Below are 13,415 nucleotides of genomic sequence, written 5' to 3'. Positions count from 1 at the left end.
AATAATAATAATAATCCCTAATCCCAAACCTAACCCTAACCCTAATCCTAACCCTAACCCTTATCATAACCCTGATTATAACCCTAATCATAGCCCTAACCCTAACCCTTAGTGATGTGTCATGATCAAAAGCTGCGGCTCTGAGAGCCAATCACGTGAGGATATAGGATAAAGGTGATGGAGGGGAGGCTGTGTATCGTGGCTACATCTGTTCCTTCTGAGTGAGTCTTCACGAAGACAGAGCAAATACTCACTGAGAGGATAAATCGGATCAGCCAATCCCAAGCTGAGGCATTGATTTTTGTCTAAGCCAACCTGCACTGAGGACATTAATAATGTTTGCTCCAGTTTGGTTCTGGTTCTGTTTGCTTGAGTTGGTTCTGGTTCTGTTTGCTTGAGTTGGTTCTGGTTCTGTTTGCTTGACTTGGTTCTGGGTCTGTTTGTTGAGTTTGATTATGGTTCTGTTTACTTGAGTTTGGTTCTGGTTCTGTTTGCTTGAGTTTGGTTCTGGTTCTGGTTCTGGCTCTGTTTGCTTGAGTTGGTTCTGATTCTGTTTGCTTGAGTTGGTTCTGGTTCTGCTCTGTGGATATGTTTGCAGTTTTTTGTTAATCTGTACAAGAAAAAGTTTGATTAAAATACTAAACAAAAGTAAGAATGGTTTTGTAACAGAATAAATGCACAAATTGTGCAATTATAAGGTCTTCCATGAAAACAGTGTACGTAAAAGGGTTTTAAACACACAAACCCTTATTTTTTGCAAAGTTAAGGTAAAACATACGGCTTCAAAGATCCTAAATTAAGAGCCGTTCGGGAGTCCAAAGACTGAACCCTAACTGGATGTAAATCTATCTGAAAAGGGTGCAGGACTATTAAACCTTATAAAGAAAGCAAAACATAACCTTGTAGATGTGCTGGTTTAAAGCTACTTTAGTTGATAAAGAGCTAATGACTCTCCGACGCAAGTTCTATAACAGACCTCAATTTTATGGTCAAATATTTCTGGTTTCTACCAAAGTTGTGATCAACATTTTGGGTTTCCGTTTCACCGTCAGATCCACTCCCCCTGTGCAAAATAATCCATTATATACATAATACAAATACATTAGTTTAGCTAAGTGGTCACATTGAATTAATAATCCTATGACTGAATGAAAGCAGAAATTTTAACCACATTAAACATGACAAAGCTGGTGACAGTAGCTGCTCTGATAGAAACCCAATCCCCTTCTGTGTTTGTCAGTAACCATGCTTTGGCATGCCACCGAGTTAATGCTCCACCACTGTTGCCTAGGAGGTAATTATGGCCCACAGTCAAAGGCCTGTAAAATAAAACCACACACATGCAGGTACTCACACTCAAGGTGTCTATAGGTTGCCATAGAGAACAAAGGCACTAGTTCCACAACATGTGTGCAGGTTTAAAGGTTATGACCAGTGTTTGAACACTATTTACCTCTGGAGTCCTGAACAGCTGAACAGCACACTGTGGGGTCTTAAATTTTGCTCAATCATGGGTTGTAACACAAGCCGCGGAGTCATGGTGGTGGATCCCTCTGAGAAACCCGAGGAGAGGCCAAAGACAGCCGCTTCAACCAAAGAGGCATCTTCTGAGGAAGCTAATGGAACAACAGACAAAGAAAAGGAAGAGAAAACAGAGAGTTCTGGCTGAGCACGATCAACACTTCATCTTTAACTTCTCTCAAAGTAAGACAGCATATATTACCTAAAAACTGTGTTTTTGAATTCTGTTCTGATAAAATGTCATGTATCCAAAATCTACATGACAAATGTTTTCCTATTTCACCCATCAGCTGACTTTGTCCTTTTACTCTTATCAATTCTATCAATAGAACAAGGTTGAAGTACCTCACCACAAAGCAAGCAATTTATGACCATCGCATTGGGGTCACTTTGATACAATAACCTCTATAACTTGACCACCATGTCTCTTCTGAAGCTATTTGACATGACAAATGGGCTGTGTGGTGACTGAGACGGGCTGTGTGTGTCTGTGTCGCAGTGTGTACAGATTGGCCTGTCCGGGTTGAAGGAGGGCCTGTCAGCAGGAGGAGGAGGCGACGCTGCACTACTGTCCATCAACCTTTATGTCATCTGGACCAGGCGCACACACACACACAAATACACACACTTCTGAAGAATTACAGCTCCTGTTCATAACCTACAGACTATTTTGTGATAAACACACTGAATCAAATACTACTGTGGTGTTTTTGTGTACCGTTCCTGCGTTTTTTATTCTTCTTAAGCATTTGTTCAGATCTTTGTAAAGCCCCCTGCAGTGTTTTTATCATTTGCATGTCTTAGTTAGCTTTCACAGCTGTTTTCTGTTCATCCTGCTCGTCTCTTCCTCTGAAGCGCTCACACACCTCTGGTCAGGGCTGATAGTTACAACACACTCTTTCAAACGCTTCCAATTCTGCTGCAGGCTAAAGCAGCAACCCTTTAAGATAGCCAGCTTATGTTTCAGCCGTGGATATCTCCCAGCTCTCCAACATGCTCTGCATATCAGAAGGCTGCTCATTTGAACAGTCACACACAGTGAGAGGTTTATATAGCAAATAATGACATGCTGCCAAGAGGGGGGTTGTAAAAAATACTCAAGCACTTCCCTGTTTTGGCCACCAGGGGGCATGCACTAACACTCATGGAGTACTTTCAGCCTCCACCAGAGGACAGAAGTGATCTTTTATACATTGCTCTGAGACATCTGAGGCTGGCTCCATTTGCTGAAGACATTTAATCTGAAATATAGGTTGTAAGTTTATTACCTGCTGGTGAATGGAGCTGGAATGGAATAGCCATTTTACAAAGCCATATCAAAAATACCCATCTCAGAGGCAGTGGGAAATTACATGAAAATATTACCATTATACAAATGGAAAGTGTGATTGAATAATGTGCTGGAGAAGATAAATGAAAAGCACTTTGTTGGAAAACGTGGTCCTAAATAGGTTTTTAATTTCAGTAGTGGGATAAAAGAAACGCATTTTTAGCCCATTTCACTGCCAATTGATTAGTGGTTCCACATCTGCAGATAGAGAAGAGGCCTTATCGTCTCATTATCAGTTAATTAATATGCATGCACACATGCCAATTATCTTTCCTCTGCCATTAAGCAAAAATGAGACATTGATGTTTTAATGGTGCCAGAATGGATAACTCCTCTGTCGCTTTAAAGACAAGGCAGACACATTGATTGACAAAGCCAGGGAATGTTAAGAAAGACAATTGAATTAAAAACAACCTGAGATACTTGATTATTATATTAATACGTCTCAGCAGCTTAGACATTGTCTGTTCCTTTCCAGGAGCTGTAACGCTGAGATCCAGCAGAGTTTAAGTTTGATGAACTCTCTCTAGAAATATAGAAAAAGGGCAAATCTTACGGTGCAGTTTAAGTATATACATATAGCTACCAGTGAAAATCCATTATGGAAACATTTATTTGAAGGACATGCAGAGTGAGCTATTAAATTTTCCACTGTGCCATGACTATTAAAGGACCCAAGGCCACTCCAAGTGAAGCAAACCCAAGATGAAAGTTATATTAATCATTATTCAGTTTACTGTACTGTGTGCACTAAATTTATGTTCATGAGTCACAGGCCAGTGTTATGTGCCAGTGAAATAGGCAATATTATGGAAGGGAGCACTATTGACATTTTTCATTTCTGCATAACTGCTTCTGGTTGCACATTAAACTCAAGGCTGTTAGCTTTTTTCCTCTCCTTTTCTTTTATCAGTGCTCTTAAAGTTCAATGCCACTATGCTATAATGTTGGAGGGATTCTCAACAATCAAAGAAGAAGAAGAAGAAGAAAAAGATAAAGCTCTCCTGGTCAAATCCAAACCAAAGATTCATGAAGTTTCCCACACATAAAACATCACAGAGGACAAACTCGTGCCACTGGATGCAGCTGCTCACGGGATTGTGCCAAAAAAAAGAGGGCAAACAGAAAATGAGAAGGGTAACTAAAAAAAACTCTCCGGGGTGTAATCTCCTTACTCGGTAATGGACCATTTATATGATATGTATAATGGGCTGCCACAAAATATTCACAAGTAGCAGTCTTATTTTCAGCCAGCTTCTCTTTAAAGATATGTTCTTCACAGGGTATCTTTTGTGAATATATGATCAGAGGCTCGACAGCCCTGGTCTTTAATCTTACACTGGCCTTGAAGAATGTCACTGATTCCAACACCCCCTCCATCTCTTCCTTTTCCCCCTCCACCACCAACATCACAACTGCAAGTACAGACACCATCCTATTCACACTGCCATGCAGCAAAGCATCTCTGGATGTTCAAAAAGCTATGTGTTTCTTTATTTTGATTTAACAAAAACATATTTATATAAAACCTTGTCACATCAATCTTATCTTGAAGTATGGCGGAGGCCTTTGGAGTGCCGGTTTATAACACAAAAGGCTTTCTCAAAGAACTACTCCCCTTTTAAATTTGTTTTGTTGACCTCTCTGGAAGACTGCGCGTTTCAATGTCAGGGCAATTTGTACACAGCTATCTTCTCTCTGATGTGCAGGCTGCTCACTTCAGATGTTGTCTTTTGTATTTTTACAGAACAGTTTTATGAGCATACCTGTTCACTATAGTCTTATATTTACACTGCAGATCAACATGAACCATTGTAGGATTGTAGTACTGACATTACACTTGTTATTCTAATTAGAATTAACTTACACTTATTGGTACATTTCTCTTTGGGATCAGTTATCATCTAGCTATTAAATGTAAGTACTAAACAAAGTGTAATAGCATATAACAGTGTTGTAGTGGGCTTGAATGGAACACTGTCTTGTCATTATCACATACAGAATATGTAGTTTAATACATAAAGCTCCTGAGACGATTTTTTTTAGCTTGCGATGAAACAGACAGAAATCAATACTGATGTCTTTTTATAACCTTAAAACAACAAATGAGATGATCAGGAAGGAAACAGATTAATTCTTTATTTCTTCTTCTTCTTTTTTTAAGGTCTGTCACTCCTGCTGTGGGGTTGGTGTCAGACGAAGAGATTGCAGAAACAGCCTTTATTGACATTTTCAAGGTGAAGATTCACATTTAAAAGAAAGCAGGATTAGATTTATCATCAAAAATCATTACTTTGCATTTTTGGGTTGAGATCACATAGAGTTGGGAAATGCCGTTTTGTCCTCAGGAGGCGCCAAATCCACCTAAACCAAAAGTGACTAAGAGTAGCTTTAAAAGGTTTAATGAAAAAATACATGTGGTTACCCTACTGATCACTTCAACTTCAGCAGCAGGAACATGTATGACCATGCCGTTGCATATCAGCAAATATCTGACCAGTGTTATAATATCAGGTACAGAAAGAAAGACTGCTGGAGCTTTATGAAAATCTTTACAACTGTAGTCGTAAAAAAATCCATTACTAATGCAATATCATGTATGGTCATGTGAATGCATTTTAGTTTACCTTGTTGCAACAGATCTCAGAATTTACATACATTTATATGGTAAAGTATATGATACAGTTCAGCACAAACAGACTATGACTTAAGGCTCATTTATACTTCTGCGTTGCCTCTACGCAGCAGGGGCTGATGCGGACATGAGCACCACATACTTGTGCGTCGATGTGTCCGTGTCGCGCAGAAATTGTCCACCGAAACGCTTGAGGGCAGTGTGGTCTCTCTGATAGCCGGTCGCCTGCTTCCGGCCCCGCTACGATCTCGGTTTACTTTTCCACAGCGATTCAGAGCGTATATGTTAATCTACAGCTGATACATGTTGCTGTTTATCATACAGACATGATTACCGATCATGATTGACCGAGTGGACCAACCAGGGCTTGAGGTCCGCGTCCATTCTACGGGTGGTTACATTCTGGAGGAGGTGTACGTCAGCTACATGGGTAGGCCTCTGCGTAGGTACGGGAGCTACGCGGACTTCTGGCGTAGGCTACGCCGTCGATTTGACGCAGAAGTATAAATCAGCCTTTGGAATGACTTCAGTACTAAAACAAATGATCTAAATAGCACAAATCTGACAGAATCAGAAAAAGTTAGTTCAGAATTTGAGTCACGACCAAAGCAGACTTTATGTGGGAGTTATGGACTGTATAAAACAATGGACAGAACAACAGCGACACCAAGTGAAGCCATAACTTTGAGAGCTCCTCTTGGTCACTCGCTGCAGTATAGGTCATAGAGCTCCTCCCTTTATAACAATAGTGCATGGGTCAAACTAGAAAATTACACATCACATAAACTTTTCTTAAAGGTACAGGGTGTGTTGGGACACCATTGGTCTAACGGTTTAAGCGTGCCCCATATACTGAGGCTATAGTCCTCGTCACAGCGGTAGTAGGGGTCGCAGGTTTGACTACCAGCCTCGACCATTTGCTACATGTCTTCACCCACTCTCTGCTCCTCACATTTCCTGTTACTCTTCAGTTGTCCCACAAAAAAGGTACAGTGTGAAGAAATGGGAATATTTAGTGATATCTGGCAGTCTGACACGCTCCCTTACTCACCCCTCCCATTCCTGAAGTGCCAGGTGGCCTTCGAGGACAAGAAGCTGCTGTGATGCATGTTAAGTATGATCCTCCATTTGTCAGGTTTTTACAATCAAAAACTTCTACAAATTCTGTTGCTCACAACAACCACTCTCTTCACTCTAACAGGAGTGAAAAGGACAAAACTGGAGGTAAAACCAATGAAAAAATGTAAGTGGCACACAAGGTCAATAATGCTTTATAAAAATCCATAACTAGATAGTGTGAAAGAAAGGTGAGGCTGAGTATAAAGTGTTTCACATTGTGTTCTTTAAACGTCATCCATTTAACATTCAAAATGTGGGTTTTGTGAGTCACTGTCAGCGCCCCTCTGGAGAGAAGGAGAAAATCGTCATGTCATTTTATGAGACAATGTCAGACAGGAATCACTGAGGATTCATCACTCTGTTACAGATTCTATTTGACTCTCCCTTTAGTGGACACAAAACAAAAGCAACTCCACAAACTTTTTGGGGACTAGAGTATTTTTAGGATTTTAGGAGCTGCTTAATGGAGCATACATCCATAAAAAAGGTAATCTCCTTGAACTATAGGCACAATGCACCTGGGGCAAAGCTGCTCACAATCCATCTACTCACTGCTTCCAGAAGGATTCACTCAAAGTCGACCACAAATAAATGCAGGGACTGAAATACCTTACCATTAAGTTTTTTTTGTCAAATGTCATAGCAATGAAAGGTCTGTAGGACACTGCAAATAGATTATGAACGAGTGGAAAACCTTATAAAGTCCTGAAGGCAAATAAGATTTAGCTGTAGATAAAGGTCAGGTCGCTGGAGGAGAGATAGAGGGAGGCATGTGGACAAGGATGACTTGATTATCCTGGATGGGAGCACAAAGAGACATGTCCTTTTGCAACAGGGTTACAAGAAATACCATCTTATTACAACAGGGGCAAAAGTGCCAGCAAGGAACACGGGCATCACCAGGAATACTGAACTCCATGTAAAGATATCACATCGAGCCCAAACACCATTATTGTGCTCACGACCCATTAAGAGCTTTAAAGAACTTTCACTTTGTGTAACACTCTGACAAACTGGGGAAAACAACAAGAAGATACAAATTGGGATATTTTACAGCAGAATCTTTCAGCAACACTTTGAAGGGGAATACACTGTACTTCAGTTTCAATACAATAAACACACTGCTTTACAGTCTCTGCTAAAATTGTCTCAAACAAAGAAAAGGGTAGTAATAAAGAATTATTAATGGAGGATTCATTCAACTCCGACAGTATAGGTGAGCATATAATTCAATGCATGTCAGAGTACTTCTAAAAAAATAATTGGGCCACTTAATCAGAGATGGTAAAATTATTGTTTTCAGGAGAAATTAGAAAAAAGCTACCCTCTTCTCACTACAGTGAGCAGTATCTGTTACATTCTTGCTCCAAACAAGAAGGCCAGAATATAAACCCAGAACCTGCTCCTGTGAGGCGTCAGTGCTAACCATCAATGTGTTATAGAATAAAAAACTTACACATACTGAACGTCAAGACATCAGTGTGCTTTCCATTTAGATTTACATGGAACTAACTTAAACTATATTTATTCTTCATAATGATACAACACCAGTGACGACGCCAACCTTTACTGTTTAAGCATTTAACTAATTTGTATTGAAAACAAAAAATTATTGAACTGAAGTTTCTGAGTAAAAATAGATTTAGTCAAAGACGGTAAGCCTGTGTGAACGAGTACAACGTATCAGCTAATAACAGACTTTTATTTTTCTCATGACAAGGGAGACTGAGTGACATTTAGAGAGAAAAAAAAAAATGACAATGTCCATTTTGATAGTGAATACAGGTATGAATGATGCTTGCAACTGCAACTCACATATGGCTAATTCAAGTATGAGAATGCTAATTTAACGTGGTGGAGAGGACACTGAGATCAGGTATAGAAGAAGACCTTCAGAAGAAAGTGCTTTCATACTGTCAGTTAGTGTGCTTAAAGCTACTCCTGTCAATTATGCTCTGTGACCAAAGTTAGCTACAGGTGACAGGTATCTGCTAGCTAACAGGAGTTGTGTGTTGCTATTTCCGAAGGAATGTAAAATGAATCAGCTTTATAGTAAAGTGTAGGGGAGAACGGGGTTGGTTGTCACACGGGCTGGTTGGCACATGCGTTATGTCTCACCACCAGAGGGCACTGTCTCTCAATTGGGGTATGGACATTTCCAGTATTAGGATCAGAGCTCATCTACATAGTCTTCTCTGGAGTAAGACAACTAAACTCGAGGTGAGAGGACTTTTTGCGTTTTTCATGTCAAATTGTAAATATTCAGCTCCTCAATATTTTTCTTCTAGGCTTTTAAATGATGGGTTTATAACAAAACAAACAAACAAAACAACAAAACAAAGTGTTACCCTTACAAAGTGTGAGGGGAAGCTATAGTTTAGATTTTTATTAGCTAGCTAAGTAGTTGTTAGATGGTTGTTAGCCTTGATGCAAGCAAAAAATTCCATTTGGGGTTGGTCGTCACATTCTCTTTGGAGTTGGTTGTCACATGTAACAACCAACCACTATGTTGGCAAAATCATGCATGGTGAAATTAGTTGGAGTGTGCAGACCCTACATTTGCCATCACTGTAACTCAGACAGTGACTGCATGTAGCCTAGTTGAATAGGCCATTATTGTTAGGCCTATTTGTTTGGTTCTTTATGTTGTTATATAGGCCAGCCTAAAGATGTGTTTCCTGTTCATGTTCCCTGCTCATTTTATGTTAAAATGCATTAAGTTATGTAGGCCTATCACTTGTCAGTGCAATAAAACTTTCAAATTTAGTTCTGCCTTCTTGGCTTTTTAAAAATATTTTTCCCATTGAAATACCATTGTGACAACCAACCCCATAGTGTGTGACAACCAACCCCATAGTGTGTGACAACCATCCCCATGATGGGGTTGGTTGTCACAATGGGTAGGGGTGTCTTTGATAGTTAATTGCCTCTTTGTTACAATGAGTTGGAAAATGAGAGGGATACACATTTCAAGCCAACACCTTAAGCTTCAATTTAATGTAGGAATGACTATTGAAAGATGTTTTGATGATGAGCAATCACCAAAACAGTAAAAAGTGTGAAAACCAACCCGTTCTTCTCTACTCAAGCACTGCTCCAGTCTTTTCTTGCAAACAGCTGGAGGATTGTGACCAAGTGGCAACCTCCGGTCTAAAAATATGAGTCAAATGCAGAAGTGCTAAAAACTGCAGTTCATCGAGGATCACTTGAGGCTGGCTCCGGAAGTACCGGAAACCACATACACACCAATTCAAAAAAGACGATCTTTACAGCAGAAATAAACATGTTTACATCCTGGTACAAAAGACGAGTGTAGTCTGGATAGCTCATTTCTCGATCGGCACACACTTTGGGGGGGGATTTTTTCTAACACAGCAATTTCGAAGATATCAAGATTACGAGTCTTCCAATGAGAGGCACAGCTGACTTCATTGACAGACGGGAACACTGTAACTGTTGGCTAGGAGGCTCAAAGCCCGCCTCTTTACATCACAATCGCTCAACAGCAGCAATATGGCTGCCGTCACTGATTGGCCTCAAAACAGTGCTTCAGAAATGGATGGGTGATGTCACAGATACTATGTCCATATTTTATACAGTCTATGATTGTAGCTTATGGCTGGAAGATGCTCATTTGTTGTTATTTTTGTATGCCTTTGCTTTGTTCTTCGTGGCTTGCATGGAGTTGTGCTTGTGTTGTACATTAAGTAACATGCATTGTAGTCCAGAGGTTAGTTAAACCCTTTACTGTAGTGATATCATGTTTTATTGTTGTGTTGTGCAGTGGGTATCAATAATTGAGAGTTCTATGCTGCAAACTTCAAACAAGCTAGTAATGTCACACGTATCTTAGAACTGTTTAGTTGTAAGCCACTATGTAATGTAATATCCCATAATCATAATGTTTCAAATTAATCTGAAATGACTCAAAACTATTTAATTTGCGCAATCAATATAGTTTTGTTTTCAAATGAATAACCCCAGTTAACCTTTTGAATGAAGACATGTTAGCCATTCTCTGTTTGCAGTATTTTTGGATTGGTGGAAGAAGATAATAGCTCATGAGTTCACTGAGTCAACTCATTGCAGAAAAATACAAAAGCTGAGGAGCAGCTAAAAGCCTTGCATATGACTGTGTGTAAATGTGGACTGGTGTGCATGTGTGCATGTGTTCATGTGTGCGTACATGTAGAATAAGGCTTTATAAAGAAAATGGTGCAAAACAGGAAATGTACTCTAAATGTCACTCATTCAGCGCTGATGTTGAGGTGACCTTCAGCAGAATCAGCTCTTTCCATTGTGAATGTGGACGAGTGGGCTCTGTTAAATATCAGATTTGATAAGAAAAAAAGTTGGTGTTAAAGCAAATGTGTGATGGTCCTGTGTAAGGTAAGTATGAGTTCAGATTGGCCAATGTGCAGTCTGCATATGTGGAAGAATAGTATTGTGTAATATGTCTCTGCTTTGCCTTTTGTGCAGTCGATGAATTCAATTGTCAAATCACAGCTTTTCAACTCTTAGTCAGTGAAGCCTGCTCAGAAACCTGCTTCTGTGCACTTCTGACTGAATAAAGGATGTTAATATTTAGTCATTTTGATGGGTAAAGATTCCGCCTGTATCACTGTAAACTCCATAGAGGATGTGCTCGAATGGAAATCGAGCCAGCAACACTAGCCAAAGGGAACAGGGTTTATCTAAAGGTCAACTGATTTTGAGGCATCCTTCCAAAACAAACCTCCATGCTTCAGCACTTACTCACGTCTTTAACCAAGACATGAATCCAAATGGTTGGATTGTAGAATAAAAGACAACTCTCCTGTGAGGATATATAAAAAAACTGACATGCTGCATGTATGCCAGATATCAAAGAAAACATTAAACAAATATGTGTATTTGAATGCACGCCTGTTTGGTTTATGACATGGGTTCTTTCTGGCTCATTCAACATGTAACAATACTGGAAACAAATCCATTAGGGAGAGAAACGCTAATTATCAGAATCATTTTCCCCTACAGAGCCTTTGTGTTTACCATGACAACAAGCTTAATACCCCTGAACATTACTAAACCATCTGTAGAAGAGCTGCTTAATGCACATCAAATAACAGTAATAGTCTGCTAATGGTGTTATTGCACGCTGTGTCATCATACCACAGTCCTGCATGCCCCAAGGGGGAAAGAGAAAAATCTCCTCTATTGTTCTAAGCCAAAGCAATGATGGGCAAAATATGGTGATTATTTTTCTTTGGTTGTTTACCATTCTGTGTCTACATTTGTTGGTTTGAATTTGATCTTTATGACTAGTGCTCCGTTGCTGAATGGATGCCGTTTAGCCAGCATGTTTGTTTGTCTGCAGATTGTTAATAACAAGCTCTCCTCTCGCTGTGATTGGGCCATGAGGAATGTGACCTCATCTCTGGGAAAAAGAATTAGGACGGCCTTCCAGAGCATACTGAGAAACCCCCCCTCTGTCTCTCCCAGAAGCAACGCTGCACAAAGCCAGTCCTCTGTTCTTGGAGTTGATATTTCGGACTGGGCCATGGCTAAATAATCTAAATCGGAGTGCTTAATAGAACCAAGTTTGTGGCCTGTAAAAGGGCAGTTGCAATTAGAGTAAGCTTAGCCATTGGAGGAGCTGGTTTTGAGACTGAAAGCAACATTTTTAATCACAGATTTCATAGAAATAGAGGCCACGTGTCAGGTTAGATCTTGCAGCATGCCATTAGAGTCAATCATGCAATAATACAAGCTGCTAAAGTACAGAAAAACAGATTCATATTTAGTAGACTGCAGACATCATACAGGATAATAATGAGTCGTATGCCTCTGCTGTTTTTCATGCCATTAAGTCACGTAATCTCTTCCTCCATTGCATCTCCTTTAGGCCTATTCAAATTATGACTTATTCATATTTAAAATCATGCCTCTTGAGATCAGACCATTAGCAGAACATCTTTCATGTCACTCGAGCAGCTGAACAATTCGATTAGCATGTAAACATAGGTAAAGGTTTCTGTGAGGGAAAACGATTTGCACACACAATCGACATTATTTGATCTTTCTTGTTTCATCTCCCACACATTTCACGAGGAGATATACATCTCTGCCTTTTTTTTGCACACAAGCGGCATGAATCCTAACAGCCGTTTGGAGGCTACGTTGGTCTTTTAATTAGCTGGAAAGCCTTTAGCTAAACTGCTCTCATCCTTTACCATCTTTCAATCTCTACATGTGAGCTGTTAGGAAGCCTGTTGTAAATGATGTAATTACCAGTGTCCTTAAAGCTTTCCTCTGTGAGGCTGCTGCACTGATGGGCTGTGTGCTTGGAGCAGGGTGAGGGTGCATGTGTCTGTATGTGCAAAAATTCACAAAGTACTTCTTCATGGTAACATTTTCTGTAGTATGCCGCCCCAGACAAAACATTTTCTTAGGAGACTATTAGTTTTTTTTTCAAGTTATTAGTTAACTTGCTGTAAGCTCAGTCTTGATGGTGACTCTTTAAATCAACACAAAACACTCTTAGGGAATCTTAATATCTTTAGCTTCTTCCATGAAATTATTTCAAGTTAGCAACAACATTTATTGGAGGCCAAACAAGTTGTCTGAAGGTTACTTTTCACATCATTATAATACACATCTAACAAACAGATTTACTTTATGTGTATTTATTTGCACAATTAACCCTCCTGTTATGTTTGTTTCTCTGGAACAGCAATCATTTTCCTGGGTCAATTTGACCCAGGGCATATTCAATTATCCAAAAGTGTCAGAACCCCAAAAAATCCCAATACACATTTTTTTAACCTAAAT

General features: G+C 39.6%; 1 long non-coding RNA gene across 1 annotated transcript; it reads left to right on the top strand.

The window, feature by feature from the left end:
• Positions 1–824: 824 nt before the first annotated feature.
• On the top strand, positions 825–2,215 carry LOC117810824. Its single transcript, XR_004630857.1, has 2 exons — positions 825–1,704; positions 2,021–2,215. It is a non-coding gene; the product is annotated as an uncharacterized LOC117810824 (long non-coding RNA).
• The last annotated feature ends 11,200 nt before the right edge of the window (positions 2,216–13,415 follow it).

Source organism: Notolabrus celidotus, chromosome 3, assembly GCF_009762535.1.
Source record: "Notolabrus celidotus isolate fNotCel1 chromosome 3, fNotCel1.pri, whole genome shotgun sequence".
Lineage (NCBI taxonomy): Eukaryota > Metazoa > Chordata > Actinopteri > Labriformes > Labridae > Notolabrus > Notolabrus celidotus.
This window is presented reverse-complemented; position numbering and strand designations above follow the sequence as displayed.